The sequence below is a fragment of the Furipterus horrens genome, unplaced genomic scaffold, assembly GCF_987537825.1.
Source record: "Furipterus horrens unplaced genomic scaffold, mFurHor1.1.pri manual_scaffold_3, whole genome shotgun sequence".
NCBI lineage: Eukaryota > Metazoa > Chordata > Mammalia > Chiroptera > Furipteridae > Furipterus > Furipterus horrens.
In genome coordinates, this window is record NW_028327173.1 from 76,020,294 (window position 1) to 76,033,552 (window position 13,259).

Below are 13,259 nucleotides of genomic sequence, written 5' to 3' on the forward strand. Positions count from 1 at the left end.
TTAAATATACAAATGTTCATTTATTTGACAATCTTTTCCTGTAGAACCAGCATTTTCTTTGATCATAGGTCTATTGACTGGAACCATCTTTTTTTTTATAAAAATATTTTAATTTTTTAAAATTACAGCTTCCATTCAATATTATTTTATATTAGTTTCAGGTGTACAGCATAGTAGTTAGACAGTCATATACTTTATGAAGTGTTTCCCCCAATATTACATCCCCATGACTCTTCTGTAACAACCCGTCTGTACTTCCCAATCCCTTCTCCTTTCTCATGACGTCCCCCAACCCCTCCCTTCTGCCAACCATCAGTCTGTTCTCTGTATCTATGAGTCTGTTTCTTTAAAAAAAACTTTATTTATTGATTTGAGAGAGAGGACAAGGGAGGGAGGGAGGGAGAGAGAGAGAGAGAGAGAGAGAGAGAGACATCCATTTGTTGTTCCACTCACCCACACATTCATTGGTTGACTCCTACACGTGCCCTGACTGGCAGGACAATGGTCTAACCAACTGAGCTACCTGGCCAGGGCAGTCTGTTTCTGTTTTGTTTGTCTGTATATATTGGTCTTTAGTGGAATCATCTTTTTGTATAAACCACATCCATAATTACTACCTTCAATTTTCTGTTTCTGTTTCTTTAAAGAGGAGTAAGAATTGAATCAGGTGTGAAGAAATCTGGGTGCCGGATCCTCATGCCCTTGCACAGCTTTTCCCTCTGTTACAGGAATCTTAACGTTTTTGTTAGGAGCTCATCATGGTTACATCTTTACGAAGCATTCAACTTAGTTTCCACTGAAATCAACACCACACATGACGTTCTTTCCAAACTCACATTTCACTTCTCTAATACAATTTAAATAAATTACATAGTTATCCTAAGTAAAGTGTCATGTGTCATTCTGGGGACAACTGATCCATGTTTTGGGAGCAGAAGTCTGGGCACAGTACACAGCAGCTCTCTGGGCCACATGCCATGTAAGCCGTTTCACGCCTTTCAGGGAAGGCCAGCTAGTCAGCGTGCCCATTAAGAGGTGGCTTGCTACCAGAGCTTCTACTGAACATCCTAGTTTGGATATGTGTCTTTTGAGAAGTGGTGTTTATTGCTCTGGGACTTTGTGTTCCATGTGTTTCCTTCACTTTTGATTTTTTTCATTTTTCACTCAGTGTAACAATGATAGAATCATCTGTGCCGGAATCGCTTCAAGTGTGCACAGAGTGAGGGCTGAGAGAGCACTGCTGTCTGAGGGTGGCTCAGTGTGTCCTGGCATCTCCTGGCGTGGTCTGTCATTTGTCACAGCATAAGAGCCTTATCAGGGGAACTGCTATTTAGACAGATGAAAGGGGGCAATTGGGGGCTTTTGTGAGTCTGGAGTGATCTGTGCGATAGGACTATTCTCTCCCATTGGTTACTCTGGTTTTGGCTAATACAATAAAATATCTTCGGACACTTTTATTTTAACGTGTGCCATTTCCCACACATACTCAATAATACATTTTCTTTAGTGATAAACGTTCTCCTCCCTTTGTTTTGTTTGGGGGTGTGAGATGTGAGAGAAGGAGGGCTGTGCGGGGGTCACTTTCCTGTTGATTCATCTTACAGAACTCATGAGTTCTGGTGTGCTCTATGACACAAAAACAATTCTGAGTTGTTTCTCTTTTTAAAGAAATGTTTTAAAACAGCAACGAGATTCCACTATACAACTATTAGAATGGCTAAAATTTTTTAGCAGTAATAATACCAATTGCTGGGGATAGTGTGGAGCAATAGGAACTCCTTTTCATTGTTGATGGGAATACAAAATGGTGTGGCCACTTTGGAAGACACTTTTGCAGTTTCTTACAACACTAAACACTCTCACCATATGATGCAGCAATTGTGCTCTTTGGTATTCATCCAAATCAGTTAAAACTTAAATCCATGCAAAAATCTATATGAAAATGTTTATAGCAGCTTTATATGTAATTGCCAAAATCTGGGAGCAACCAAAATATTCTTTAATAAATAAATGTATAAAAAAGCTGTGGTATATCCATACAATGAAACATTATCCAGTGATAAGAGTAAGCTGCCAGCCACAAAAAGACATGGATGAATTTCAATGCTTATTGCATTCTAGATGAGACAAATATGGAGATGACAAGCAGGCCAGTGGTTGCCAGGGACTCAGGAAATGAGGAACTCAGAGGATCCAAGGACAGGATGCAAAATGTGACCAAAAAAAGAATCTGAATGTGTCCCAAATGCATGAAACAATCTCACTGAAGTGGAATAATCAGGGAGTACCTACCTAATTAACTGTATAAACGAGTGGTTTCTTTAAAACTAAGAACTGAACTCCGGTTGATAAAGTGGCGTCCCACAGTGGTACAGGCTAACAATTCTGACACTGCTGTAAGTGTATCCTGCAACAGAACAGTTAGGTTAATGGATAGTTAATAGGTGGTGGGAGCCAGGTTTCTCACTGCTGGAGTGAGAATTTACATATAAGCAAGGAGAGGAGTCTTGAATAATACATGCAGTAATAGTTTAGAGTTGAAGACATGAGCATGAACTCCTACTTTTTAGTTTAATATAGATACATATTATTACATACAGAAATATTTATAGAAATTCATTTACAGAGGGTGTAGTAGTCTACACATATATTTCTTTGTTCTGTCGGCTGAGAGTATCTAAAAGCAATGACAGCCCCACAGCAATGGGCATACTTAGCACCCAGGTATTGGTTTTAAATGCCATTCTCTAACAAACGGAACCAGGACTCCTTGGGGAAATGGCTGATTCTGCCTGGGACAAGAAATATGCAAAATAAGCCTGGAGCAATTTTCAGTCCCAGAAAGTAAGGAAGTGCTCAGAACAAAACAACAACAGGAACAAGCACCACCAAAACACCACACCTACAGAAGTACATCAGAGAGACAGGAACCAGCTGAAGGAACTCCCAGAGGCCAGAGCTGGACGGTTTGAGCAGGAAAATAAATAAAACAGTATTGGATTATTGCCCAAAATATAAAATAAGTATCCATGAACCCATACTGATATAAATTACTGAGTAAATAAACAAATGGGGAGAAAGAATTCCAGGAGAAGAGCCCTCAGTTCTTCACACAAATGCTGTTTTCAGGCAGTTGGGGTGGGACTCCCTACTCCATTAGTGTGGGCTGTGCATGGTGACTTCTCCCAAAGAGGGCCTCCGCCCCAAGTCGGTAGGCCCCTGGTTGGTTAGCACATCGCCAGAATGATCTCTAGCTGAGCTGGCCAAAGTTGGCCAAACTGTGAAGAGGGTGAAATGTTTTTTTCTTCTCCGCTGGGCTCCTAGGACACTTTTTTGGATGTCCTTCAGCAGAACAGAGCTGTTCCTCTTATCATGGAATGACGGTAAGCTGATAAACTCCATCACCATGATTCTATCTTGTAGAGGGAGCCGCTGACACCCAAACTCCCTGTGGAGCTTGCTGGCATGAGCATCTCTGCACTTCATCCCAGACCCCCTCAGACAGGTGGGGAGGGGGTTCAAGAAAGTGGGAGTCAGGGGCACAGGGCCAGGAATCTGCAGTTGTACAAAACTATTTCAGGTTATTTCTATCATTGGTGTTAAAACTTGAGAGGACAGCTATAGAAATTGGCTATATTGCTACCATGTAAGTTAAATGCTTAATTTAGTAGAGGTTATAAACAATACCACATGGAAAACAATTAGTCTATTTCAGAATGGGGAAATTCTATAAGACACCTAACTTGTTTTCTTTCACAAGACAACAACATAAATAAAAAGAAAAGAAATAAAAACCGACTTTACAGTCATTACCAATGTAAACTAATTAAACACAATGGATCTTGTTTGGATCCTGATGCACACATATCAGAGGCCACACAATATCTTAAGACTGTTGGGGAAATGTAAACACAGACTATATTGATAGTGTTAATTTTGCTCTGGGAGTTATATAAGAAGATGCTGCTCCTTATTTTTAGCTGTACACTTAAGTTGGGGGGGGGGGGTTTCGTGATGTCTGCTATTTGTTTTAAAATGCTCCAGCAAGGTTTAAAAGTGGGCAGTGGGTGTAGGGAAATAGATGAAACACGTGTGGCAGAAGGTTGGTGGCTACTGAAGATGAGTGGTAGGTACGTGTGATTTGTTGTACTCTAAACTTTCGGATATATTTGGAAATTTTTATCGCAAATTGTTCAGAGGATCTAAGGAAATAGGAATGCTACAGAACAAGTTGCCAAAGGTGGACTTCTAGGAAAGCAGTCTGATAGTTCCTCAAAAAGTCAAACATAGAATCAGCATATGACCTAGCACTTCCATTCCCATGTATGGACCCAACAGTATGGAAGACAGGGACTCAAGCAAATGCATGCACATTCGTAGCAGAACTAGTCACAAGAGCCAAAAGAGGGAAACAACCCAAACATCCATCAACCGATAAATGGGTAAGCAAAAGGTGGTATATACCACAATTGAATATTATTCAGCCATAAAAGTTATAAAGTTCTGATACATGTTACAACAAGGATTAAAAACGGTATGCTAAGTGAAATAAACCAGACACAGAAAGACAAATATTGTATGATTTCATTTATATGAGGTATGTAGGATAGACAAATTCATAGAGATGAAAAGAAGAATAGAAGTTACCAGGGGCTGGGGGAAGAGAGAATGAAGAGTTTTTGCTTAATGAGTGTAGAGTTTCTGTCTTTGTGATGAAAATGTTTTGGAAATAGAGGTCGTGACCACACAACATTGTGGATGTATTAAATGCCACTGAAATGTTCACTTTAAAATGGTTAATTTTATGTTATATGAATTTCACCTTAGCTTAAAAATAAAAGGTGGGTTCTAGCCAACAGGAGGGAGGATTCCGAGGGGCAGTGTCAGGGCCCCTCCCATGATCTCCTGCAGCATCGCTGAACTGTGGCGCTAAATCAAGCTATTCTCTCCATAACCGAAGGAAATGCTGTGTGAACAAGGGAAAATGTAACAACTGACGCCCGACATTTATAGGACACCATATTTTATAAGCCTAAACAACATTTTACCCACATGAGCTTCTTTGATTCCTTAGAGAGAATTTTTGTGTGTGATTATATTAACTTGGGTCTAGAGTCTTTACTCCAAGGAAACTTCTGTTGAGGCTTAATTAAATGAAAGCCACAGAATCAGACTGAATTTTACTACATTATAGGTTACCACTGATACCATTATTCTGTTTAGCAATTAGATCCTTGAGATAGTGGAGTAGGGGCAGCAATAACTGTCAGCAAAAACGCCTTCCCTAGTACAAATAAGCCCTCTCTGAAGTCCAGAGAATGTCTCGACACTAAAAGTAAGCCAAAAGTAAGCTGAAAAATAAACGGTGTCCTGCCTCTGTACTCACTGAAAGCACTGGCCCAAGGCACTGCCTGACGTTAAGTGATAATTCTCCATAAAAGATGAATCCAAGGATTACATTCCAACTATGACTGAATTTCAGTAATTTCGTTGTCTTTGTATGCTTTCTTGCAGGACTTTATTATCCCTTTTCCCTTCTAAATCTGATTTTTATTCAATGTCATAAATATTTCCATTCCTTTGCATAATTATTCTCCCCTGGATTCACTTTGAGGGTCAGACTGTGGGTAATATGATTGAGAATGAACAAGCCATACTTTATAAGGGGTTGGCCTTTGTTGGTAGCCTGGGGTGTGTGAGCTGTTGGAGCGGCCCAAGAGGTGACAACATGAGCTAGATGGAAAGGTTGCCTTAGAAAGTTAAATTTCTCACCATCAGAGTCCTCCTTTGTCCCAGGAATATTGAGGCTGTCACCCTAAAGCTAGCCTTGGTCTTTTGCCAGTAGATGATCTTTGCATTAGTTTTGTTGTTGTTATTGTTTTGTTTTTTAATGTAGCTGAAACAGATTTGTCATTCCCAGAATGGACATGGTCTTAGAGGGGAAATTGTAGAAAATTTATTTTTAAAAAGAAAAAAGACTAAATTGAAAAATAAGATGATAAAACCACACAGTGTGATTTGGTAACTATAGAGAAAAAACTACATTATAATTTTCCTTTGGAAAATTGGTCAGAGCGAAACTAACCCAGGGTGTAATTGAACAATATGAAAATGAATGTGAAGCTTCAGCATTCAGGCCTGTATCACAGATCTGGGCATGTAGGAAGGAGGGAATGAAGCCAGGATCTGGGTGAAAGTCTCCCACTCTGCCCCATCAAGGCCCCTGACTCCTGAGAAATTCAGGAGTGGGATGGGTGTTACTGATTACCACCAACTCTCATCCATAGGTGCTGCACTTTTATTCATCAGAAAGAAAGACAATGAGTTTTGCCCGTGTGTTTTCAAACATAAACTCGTATCAGGGTAAAGTTAAAGAAAAACTTGGTAAAGTGACGAACAACACAAACAGAGGCATGGATGCATGGAACAGACAGACAGCCATGGGGGTGGGGTGGTTTGGGGGGTGGGACTAGATGAAAGAAGAGGAAAGGATTAGCCAAAGAACATACATGCATCACCCATGGACACAGACAATGCTGTGGTGATGGCCAGAGGGAAGTGGGGGCAGGGACTGGGAGGAAGAGGGAGAAGGTAGGGGGCATGGAAACATCTATAATAGCATCTGCTATAGAGAAAAGAAAAATTCAGACAGGCTGCCGCACTTTTCTGCTAGATAATGTCTCTTCCTACTTTCAAATGTAAAAATGAGGTGCAGGAAATGGAACAGGTTGTCTAATGGAAACTGACCAGGTCCCTACACACAAACTAGGTGGGAAGCTGCTAAGAAGGGGGACTGAGCCCTCAGCGGGGGAAAGGCTCAGTCTGGGGCAAGTTGGCTTCTGCCACCTCTTTTACTTCTTTAGGTCCTTTTTCTTTGTTTTGGGTTCTAACTCACTGCTGTAAGCCTCAAGTCCAGAGCCTTCTTTAAGCAATGCTAAATGGAATTTATTAACATTAAAATTTTTTTCATTTAAAAAGATGGCAATCTTCTATGTAGGGCAAATGATATACATTTTCCATTTGTGATACAAAATTTTGTTTTAAAATAGATAAATGTATGTTTCCAAAGTGTTTGGTTGAAAGCAAACCAGTAAGTAAACAATTCTGCAGTGGTACTTGGCTGTGACATAAGTCATAAGGTTTGAGACAAAGACTGTTTGTTAATGACAGCTGATATTAAATCAGCATCTACTATGGACAGGCCACTGTGAGGAGCACTGATCCATCATGATCCTGCACGGGAGGTGTAATGAGCCCCATGTGACAGAGAAGGAAGTTGAATCTTTAGCTTAAATTGTGTGGTGAGAGGTCATTCAGTAAGAGAAGCCAGAATCCGATTCAGGTCTAATGGCCAAAGCACTGTGCTTTCTGTCACATGGAATACACTGCTTCTGGGTTCTCCCTTGCAAAGTGGGGGCTGTCCCATCCGAGCTGTGAGAAGAGAACCCCGTGAGGGGTGTTTGCCCTGTGTCCTTCCCAGGCGACATCTCAGAAGTTTCCTCTACTTCCTTCTCTCCTCATTTGGGTCCTACAAGAGCCAGGACCTGTTTTCATTATTTTCATTCCTAGTCTGAACACTTCTTCTTTCTCCCCTGAACCCGACTTCACCTCTGTCATTATGAAAACACCCATCTCCCACCATCTGGTGCTCTAACAAGTTTTGCTGGGAGGAGGCAGTATCTGAGACCTCAGTGCGAATTAAAACATATCAAAGGGTCCAAGTTTCAAAGTCGTCAGACCTTCCTTTCAATGAGGAGGAGCTCTATCTTCAGTCGTGCCCAAGCAAGAGATTAGCAGCTTGAAATCACTTTGACAGTGTCAGTTGCTCTATTGTATACCACAGGGAATTTTAATTCCAATCTGTGAAATTGTAATTGCTTCTCAAGGAGAAGCGAGGAATCCTGGGTAATGGCCACAGCCAAGCTCAATGTCAGAGTTGCCAGTTGCTGCCACATCAGATATTACTTGCTGTTATTCAAAAATCACTCCAGCTTTCCATATGGGAAGTTGAACTGGGAGTGAAAGCAAATTAACAGAAACTGTCAGCTGTTCAGAACAGCACAGACAGCAGTGTGACAGAGGTGGGTGACCTCCCGTGAAAAAGGTAACTTTCTTTCTTTTTATTTTTATTAAGATAAAGAGTTTCGCAAACAAATTTCATCACTTAAGGTATGCCGCTAAATGATGTCATTGTTAAGCAAGAAATTATCTGGTCCGTGACACAATAAGATTAAAAGCTGCCAATTTCTATTCCCTCTTTCCTGGAAAGAGGGGGGGGGGGGCGCGGAAAGTGGCCCTAAAGAGCAATTAAAATAATGAAGATAACAAGTCCATGTCAGATAGATGTTCGCAATGGATTAAAATTACCTGCCATCAAAGTTAAACTGTCTGAGAAATTGCTTCCTGGCTATATTTGGATAAAGAGGATTTGGAGCTACCACATCTGATCACAAAACATTAAGAGACAGAGAAAATTATCTGCAAAGAGAAAGACGCTACCACACTGTGAAGACAGGGGGAGTTCTGAGAAGTACTAAGTGGTTCTGAAATTAATTTTTTTTCTACTGAGGGTTAGAAAGAAAAGAGAGGGGGCTAAATATAATTGATTAAGAAGAAGATAGTCTGTGGCATTTCTTTTTGTTTTAGATATTAGAGAAAATTCAGACTTGGGCTTTACCTTTCATCATTTGATATTTTTAGGGCAAATTTTCATGTATTGAAATTTCATGTCACCTCTCCCTCAATCCTCCAGAACTCAACCCCACCTTTCACCTGGCAGAACCCACTCACCTTTCAGCAATCTGGTTTCTATCCCTTACTTGCCCCACAATTTCATGACACCTGCCCCTGCCCCCTTCCACGTGCTGTACCTCGATCTTCAGTGGGCTCCCCCTTCCTGTAGAAAGCTCCCATGGACCCACCCTGTCTGAGTGAGACGACCCTTCCGGGCTCTGATAATTACTTGTGCTTTCTGCTTCCAGTATGTGGGTTAAAATTGCCCCCAAGCTTCCAAAAGGTGGAGACAGTGTCTATCTTGTTAATCTTTTTTATTTTTTTATCCCAATGCCAAGCACAGTATTTGGCACATATCGAGTGCTTACCACCTAAATATGTCAAGTGGTCTTTTTCTCTTCAAAAGGCTTCATCACAAATCCACAAAGGATCGTGGCTCCCAGTGGCCTCGCGGTACCCCCAGGGCCTCCTAACTGCTGAGCTGCCTCTGTTCATGGACTCAGCGACGTGGCTGATGCCCAGCCCACCCCACTGTGCGACACACAGTCCTGTGTGCTGCAGACCCACTGAGAGCAGTGGAGCAAACTGGTGAAGAACAGGACTCTAGAACCACATTGCCTGGGTCTTGACTCCACCACTTAGCAGCTAATGACCTTGGACAGGTCACCTCTCTATGCCTCCGTTTCCTTCAGGGTGATTATGAGAATTAAATGATCTCATATGTTTAAAGTGCTTGGGAAAGTACCTAGCTCTCTAAATGGTAGCTACTCTGATGATGACAATGATGGTGGCAGTCAGGAGGAGGGGCATGTTATTATTTACTATTACTGTAACTGCTACATGCATCAAAGGTATTTTTGGCTACTGTTTCAGTTTGCCTTTACTATTGTGCTAACAAACAACCCTCAAATATGATTCCCAAAACCAATAATGGCAAATTGCTATGACTTCAGTTTCCTCCAAAATAGTCATACAGGACCCTTCTCCTTATTTCTGTTCTATTCCAGGTCCTCCTACCATCTCCATTCCTGCTCCTGCTCTGACAATAGAACAGAAACTCCAACCCTACAGCTTAGATGTGCCCTCTTGCTGCCTCAGAGAGTGCTTCCTAGCTCCAGTCCCAGGTCCCAAATCTTAACCCCAGCTACCAAGTGCTGAGAAATTGTCCCTACTGATTGAGGAGGAGTTAGGGTGTTATCATCTAAAATTGTATAGCATGAAAGGCAACACTTATGGTGACAGAATGATGGAGTGAGAAACCCTGGGTGGTCCTGGCCCTGGGGGCTGTCAGTGACTCAGTGGGTGGCCCATCGCCTGTATGCACTGAGCAGTCCTAGGCTGCCGCAGGGAACCTCACCCAATCAAAGGTGCCAAAGCTGGTGGAGAGTCAACAGGGCTGTTGAGTCAGTCTTAAGAGGAAAATAGGAAGGGCTGTGCTGTTTCAGTTATGGCGAAGGCAGGGATTCCAGATCCGGTGCCTAAAATCAAGAGTAACGATCACTATGTCACAAAACATAACACAGCTGTAAAAAAGATCTATAAACTCAGGAGTGTAAGAAATAGAAATTCCTTTTTATGACTCCCTAAAGTTTCTTTTTATAACTCAGCTTTTTCTAACCCCATTCCAGGAGAGAGGTAAGAGTCCACCTGGGTCAGTTCCGTACAGCACTGCCTATGCTTTCTTTTGGGGGTTGGGACTAAGAACTCAGAGGTGGAGACAGCTGCAAAGGACACCTGGGGCCCAGGCTGGCGTCAGCTCCACAGGCATTGTCTTCATTGCGAGGGGAGCCTCGCAAGATGCACTGAATTATGATACAGCTCTGGACACAGAGAAGTCCAGAGTTCCACCCAAAAGCATCTCAACACCAAAGAGAACAGTTGGGATGCTTGTTTCAAAATGATGCGAACTACTGCGAATATTCTCGCTGTTCTGATTTTTGTAATAATCAGGGCAGGCTAAAAATTCGCTATATTAAGGCCATGCATGTGTCCCCAGACCAAGTTCTTTCCCTGGGTCTGGTTTTATAAATGCTGGTGATAAAACAAAAACAAAAACAAACAAACAAAAATGATGCGAACTAGAGGAATAGCCTTCAACACGTCACTTGACTCCCTCTAACCTCAGTTTCTCTGTTGATAAAATAAGAGGGTCCAACCCCATGGTCTCCTCGAGCCCCTCTTGCTCTCATTCTAGACTGACCTGCAGGGCTTGCCGCCCCTGCCTTTTCAAGTGAGACTAACTCCCAGGTGAAGAGGAGAGACCCACACGGATTCCCCTTTTACCAAACATTGAGAAAGAGCAGCCTTTCTGTGCAGCCTACTCAGATCTCAACTCAAATGTCCAATATTATTGTAAGAAATTTAAAACTCCCTGACACATTATAGAGAAACAGACTGTTTAGGATTGATTACCAAAGGGCAGCCGGTGGTGACTTCCTGGGAATTTACATTTGTGACTTCATACTGGGTTGCCGTAGGTTTTGCTTTTAATATTAATGAGCACTATGGCAACTCCTCAGATAGACAGCTTGACTTTGCCCCATAGTATGAGGGAAAACTGGCATTAAATAGCTTTCCCCCCCACTTTCCTTCTAATTTGTATGTCTAAAGGCATTAAAAATATCTTTCAATTTGAAATACAATATTGTTAGCTACTGAATTTTCTTTAAAAAAAAAACAACAATTTTATTTATTTATTTTTAGAGAGAGGGAAAGGGAGGGAGAAAGAGAAGGAGAGAAACATCAATGTGTGGTTGCCTCCTGCATGCCCCCAACTGGGGACCTGGCCCACAACCCAGGCGTGTGCCCTGACTGGGAATAGAACCAGTGACCTTTTGGTTCACAGGCTGGTGCTCAATCCACTGAGCCACACCAGCCAGAGCGCTACTGAATGTAACTCTGATTGCCCCATTGCATCCTGGTTTGATAAGATTAAATTTTTTAGACTGGCATCTAACCAACTTTTACTTTTTATAAGATTGTTTTGAAATTTTCAACCTTTCTACTATTAATATCTTGGAGGAGGTTGTGTTAAGAGGGAGAAAGAAAAGAGGGTCTTAATCAGGAGCATGAGAATCTTACCCTACATGGATGGGGTTAGAGATCTTAAACTTAGGAGGAAGGTGTAAGAAGAAAAACTGTTGGAGAATCAGAGATGAAGAAGATATGAGATCATCAAAGCCGAGAAGTGATCAAGGGCAATGGCCATGGTAAACCTTCCTTTGGAAGTTTGCAGACCACTCTTTTCTACGACACAAAACCCAACCCCATCTCAAATGTGTTTCCATTTAAAAGTATATTTTAAAAGATCTTTTTACTTTCTCTAGATGGAAGCAGACTTGGTAAGCTCTATCATTTGGTTTCTATTCTGTTCGACTTCTGGTTGTACTCTCGGATATGGAACCAAATGCGACATGATGTCAACCATATACTCAACGCAGTTTCCTGGGTGAGAGGCTGTGCTGTAGTCAGGATCACTCACTGCCTCAAACAGTGTTGTGATCAAATTAAATTTGGGTTTTTCCAGACCTGTAGACATGACAAGTTTTAACACTTCAATGAGCCAATATTCAGGAATTTAGAGTTGTCCTCTGAAGTTTGGAATCGAGGGCCGTGGGTCATGAATTGGTGTCTTGAGCAGCAGAAATCACACTGGCAACACACACACACACACACACACACACACACACACACACACACCTAATACATTAGAAATGAAAAACCAGGAGCATCTGCTCTCTAGGATCACAGCACAGGTGGCTTTTTGGTTAAGTACTCACATCCATGTATTGAGAATAGAGTATACGAATTCTTAACTGAACAGGCGTATTAACAGAATCTGAGATACAGGAGATCAAAATCAGAAAGCTGAGCCTCTCATTTGAATCACAGTCAATAAGCGGAGAAGGGAGCAGGTGCGGAGGGATAGAGGGTTGCTAGGTTCCCAGAATCTACTCAGTGTGAAAGTGCCGAAGCAAAGATTAAGGGTCAGTGATGCTGAACTAGCAAGATAGGAGCTTGACTCTTACTGAGGCACTTTCTTAATTAAAATAATGGTGGGATCCACACATCGGTTTTAGTTATGTTACGGCAACAACTTTAAAACAAACCCTCAGTGTTAGCAATACTAGTGTCAGCAATAGAATGACAAAAAGCCACCAACAACTGGCTGTGCTGAAGCTTGCTAACAGCTCTCCTGGAAATGGACAGATTTACAAGCTTGGCAGCATTTAAAAAAACTCCAGTGCAGGGGTAGGGATTTAACTCTCCCTAAAACTTGCTTCATGGTCCCTGGGAAAGTGGTCACTGCATTGCCTGTTTCCAACAGTGTCAGTTTAGGGTTAGGTGAGGGATGCCCCTGGGCCTGCAGCAGCAAAGGAAAACAAACCATCCCCCACAGAGTCACTGCTTGTCTTTCCACACAGGAATCTCCTCACGGCCTGCAAGGTTTAGGAGCCTCTTCAGGGGCCTACAGCGACTTTTCCTGACTATTGAAGAAAGTCTTGATTCCTTAGAACGGCATCAAA

The 13,259-nt window shown here is 41.9% G+C and overlaps 1 non-coding gene across 1 annotated transcript; it reads left to right on the forward strand.

The window, feature by feature from the left end:
* Positions 1–10,643: 10,643 nt before the first annotated feature.
* On the forward strand, positions 10,644–10,776 carry LOC150015339 (small nucleolar RNA SNORA72). The gene has a single exon (XR_016510214.1). It is a non-coding gene; the product is annotated as a small nucleolar RNA SNORA72 (small nucleolar RNA).
* Positions 10,777–13,259: the final 2,483 nt, after the last annotated feature.